A 4,610-nucleotide genomic window follows, 5' to 3' on the forward strand; every position below is an offset into this window, starting at 1 on the left:
TTGATTTCAATGAAAAATGTTCAAATTTGACATGTTTTTCTACTTTTTTATGCATATATACCTTAGAAAGGTAGAAATAGGTTGTTTCTTGTTCATTTCAAAAGTAATTATCATAGCAGATGTTATTTCAAAGTCAAATGTACATTTACATATCCTACATGTAATCTTAATGCAGACAATTAAATAGGGGGGGGGGGGGGGGTTTCAATTATGTAAACACATCTAAATATCTTTATGAAATAAAAAATAAAGGAAACATAATTGTATACTTTTATTGAAAAACAAATTTTCACAGCAATTATGAATTTCTTTAAACAGCCTTAATTTTGTTTTCATAATTTCTTATCAAACACAAACCACAACATGGCATGATGCTTTCTTCAAGTTCCATTATTGTTCATGCATTATCGGATTTAATTTGAATTACCAGTAAATAGTCTGTAGAACACAAGGAATATGCATGTGGATAGAGGTGACAGGTTAATCTCAGGAGCTGACCCACAAGAATCAACAGGTACCGGTAAAAGCCATGTGGTAACAAGAGTCTGTTTTGAGCTGAAATAAATAAAAAAAATAATTAGCTGTGTTTACATACATGTACTAGTAATAGCTGTGTTTACATTAACATATGCATAGTATTTCTGTAAAAAATACACTGACCATGCAGTGTAATAAGTATGACATATCCCAATACATGACATAACATTTAGGCAGTACAAGATCAAAAATTTGCATATCAAGTCATAATATAATATTAAAAAAATTTCATAGGTATAAACACTTATCAAATTGAGAAAGAGAGAGAGTTTGAGAGAGAGAGAGTTTATTACCATACTTGTAGTGCAACAGTCAATATTTCAATTCGTAAATTACAAACGAATATTACCCACCGAACAGCGTCAAAGTACATGTACTGGTATTAGCTTCTGGTATACCATTTTTTATCAATTCTACTGTGTATTTTTTGTTTGCAAATAAATTTAGCGAGGGTTTTTGTTTATTTTCTTATAAATTACATGTTTTAAAAACAATACTATGTGTAATAAGCATAAAACATGTATGAGTAAACTTAATGAAGAATTTTTAATAGATTATTTTTCAAAGAATGTGGTACATTACATGTATGTCAATCTTTATAAAACTAGCGTATATTTCGTGCGCCATAAATTGCAAGTTTTTTGTAAATATCATTTACTTGCATGATAGGTATATATGGTCTAACCAAAATTTTCTTCATAAAGCTACAGCTGTATGTACCACATATATGTTTTGTCACAAGTATACATTTTAAAAAAAAAAAACCCCAAATTCCAACAGTTTAAATAAACTCAACTCATTCTCTGATAAGTTCATTGTGTTTTGTGCATGCATATCTTATTTGTCTGCTGCAACAGCAGCCAATCAGCGGTAAGCTGAATCCACAAAAAGAAAGTTTGTGTTTTAGGAGCGGGTAAATTGTTTATGCGACACTGTCAAGAAAACCACACCAAATAATAACAAGAAACATAAATATTCACTTAAATGTATTCTGTTGTAAAGTAAAGGTTTTTAACACTTATTGCATCTTGCAAAACATGTGATGACCTTAATCATCTGTCATATATCTGATATACATGTATATGTAAAAGATGGGAGAAATAACGACAGAACAAAGTGGGATTCGAACCTGGCCCTCTGAATCTCTAGTCAAGTGCTCTACCAACTGAGCTACATGTATCTGGCACCGGTATTCAAACCAGTCTGACCGTCACATTCCTCCCCCTTAAATGATCTTCACCCTCGAAGATCATCCCTGGCAGGATCGAGTTAACCTGTTAGTTCCAGGGGTTGGTCACAACACCAATATTGTAACAGGATGGGAGAAATAATGAAGGGATTTGAACCTGCATGGGCCCCCTGAATCTCTAGTCAGGTGCTCTACCAACTGAGCTATCTGGCACTGGTATTCAAACCGGTCTGATCGTCACATATATAAAGAATTATTTTAAACAATGTTGTTCAATTAAAAATAACACTCGCAACCTTCAGTTTTTGTCTGTAATTAATCAATATTGGCGTGCGATCAGTTCTCGCCGAGTACCATTTCTCATCAGTGCATTGTTACGTCATTTTATCAACACATAAAATTATATACGAAAATATGATGTAACAGTGCACCAGCGAGAAATGGTCCTCGGCGAGAACTGCTCGCACGCCAGTACTGCCAGTAGTCAGATTAAAAAAAGAGAATAAAAAATTACATTTAAAACATTAACAAGGACAATTTAAGTACACATCATAACTGCTAAACAAAAAAAATTGTGTGAACTGGTAGAATGGTAGGCATAGTTCTAACTTGTAACCTACATGTACAAGTACATGTACCGGGTACCCGTTGGTCTGCTATACCTCTTTAATGATACAATGATCGGCATCATAAAGATATTAAAGTCATGTTTTAACTCTGAAGTCTGAAGTATACAATTTTATTTACTTGAAGTTATGTCTACAGGGTATTCATGACTACATTTGGAGTCCTCTGCACAAGAATATATGATATGTTTCTAATTAGACCCTGCTTTGAATTTTGAGTTGAAAATTCACAATCTGTTATTTTTTTAAATAGATAAATTCAGTTACCCTTTCCAGTCCCCCATGAACCTCGAGCGAGTCTAAACACCCATGAAACATGTAAAAATTACACGTTAGTAAACAAACACCCACACCATAACAAAAACATCTGTATAACAGTGTGCACGTACTTACATGTACATCTATACTATATACTAAATTTTAACCAGTTAACAAGAAACTTTAAAAGGAGTAAAAGCCTCACCTTCTTCAGTAACATCCACATAAATCACACACTTTAATGTCCATCTTTTCTCCTTTATTACTCGTAGCTTATCAACGGCTGATCGTCGACAGAAGTGTGGCTGTCAGAATTTCCTCGAAAACGATTCACACGAGAAAAATATCCTCCTTAAACAAATATGTAGTATTGTTCCCTGTGCATGTTCATATGTTTCACAGCAAATTGAAAATGCATGTGTACACCGAAAAAATACACAACTTCTCTTCTGCATTACGGCTCTCTCTTTTCTACAATGCCGTTCGTTACTGTTTACATTCGGCGCGCGCGCGCGGGGGTCACAAACAGGGGCGCCCCGACAAATAGTTGCACATAGAACGTTTAAATAATGTGTGTTCATTGAATTCATAAATGATATAGATGAAAAAAATGAAATTGAATCACAACAATTTATCTAAGACGCAACACAACGTAATGCAGTAAATGCCTGGGCCTTAATGTGGCATTTGTTCGCTTGTGTGTCTATGTAGACATATTAACTCGTTCATGTACGATTCTCACATATTTGTTTTATGAAATTTGAAAAAAAATATAGGACAGAACTTGTTTAATTTGATACCAAATGACATTATTTAATATATTAACAATAACTAAATTAATTTTTTTTCATAAAATGATAACGATTTTTGCTATCAGAAAAATACGTGTATGAGCTGCTGACCCCTAATTATAGGGGCCAGCCCTTTTTTCTTAATTTTAAATGAAAGCTCTCGTTATTCTAAACAACTTTTGTTCTATATGTATTAACAAAATATTTTTAGTTTAAAGGTTATAATACAAAAAGCAACAAAATTTCAGCCCCGAAAAAATCTTAAACTTTGGCGACAAATAGCTCAAAAACTAACAAAGAAATTACCAAAATTTTCATGCCAGCAAAATTATAAAATGTTACCGACAATTTCGCCAAATTTCATGCATCTATCATCTGTAGTTCCCGAGATCAACTCTGGACAAAAGACCCCCCAATTTTCAATTAAAGGGCAATAACTCAGAACCGGAAGTGAATTTTAAAAATTTGAAAAAAACGTCTAGAGATATTAATATCATCTACATACCCTGAAAGTTTCATAGCAATCAGACAAAAAATGTTCGAGAAATCTCATGCACAAAATTTGCGGGAAAAAAAAATAATAATAACTAGAGCAAAGCTCGTTGCAAAGCAACGAGTGGGTTTTCCGCTAATTTCGAAAGCAACGCTAGAAGTACGTCTAAGAAGCAGAGTTCTTAATCTAGTAACAAAGAAACCTAAGTACAAAAAGAAAAAAAAAATCGAATGATTCTTGGTACAACTTAACATGATCCGAATGTTTTTAAGTACGACTTAACCAAAAACCCTTAACCATTTCAAGAACGACTTAACAAAAAAACCAATGTGTTTAAGTACGACTTAACCAAAAACCCTGAACCATTTCAAGAACGACTTAACAAAAATAAAACAATGTGTTTAAATACGACTTAACACATTTGACTTCATTTTAGGTACAAGTTTACTTTACCTTGAACTTACATCTTTTTTCTTAACCCAGAATGCAAAATTAAAATTTACGTAAAAAATCAATTTTGTTTAAAACATAATTCTGAGCAACTTTTCCTCTTCACTGCTTTTCAAAAGGTTGACCTTTCGTACTGTGTGCTCGTTGCGTCATTAATTGTCAGAAACTTATCGATGTAAAGTTTACTTTACTGTACCTCTGTGAATATTTTCTATGTAAATTTACTATGAACCAGACAACATTGAAATGGTGAACATTTCAAAGGG

The 4,610-nt window shown here is 32.9% G+C and overlaps 1 long non-coding RNA gene across 1 annotated transcript; it reads right to left on the bottom strand.

Moving 5' to 3' along the window:
• Nucleotides 1-258: 258 nt before the first annotated feature.
• LOC128158224 (uncharacterized) lies at nucleotides 259-3,876 on the bottom strand. Its single transcript, XR_008239937.1, has 2 exons — nucleotides 2,816-3,876; nucleotides 259-555 (listed from the first exon to the last, which is right to left on the bottom strand). It is a non-coding gene; the product is annotated as an uncharacterized LOC128158224 (long non-coding RNA).
• Between the last annotated feature and the right edge of the window lie 734 nt (nucleotides 3,877-4,610).

Source organism: Crassostrea angulata, chromosome 8 (assembly GCF_025612915.1).
Source record: "Crassostrea angulata isolate pt1a10 chromosome 8, ASM2561291v2, whole genome shotgun sequence".
Taxonomy (NCBI): domain Eukaryota; kingdom Metazoa; phylum Mollusca; class Bivalvia; order Ostreida; family Ostreidae; genus Magallana; species Magallana angulata.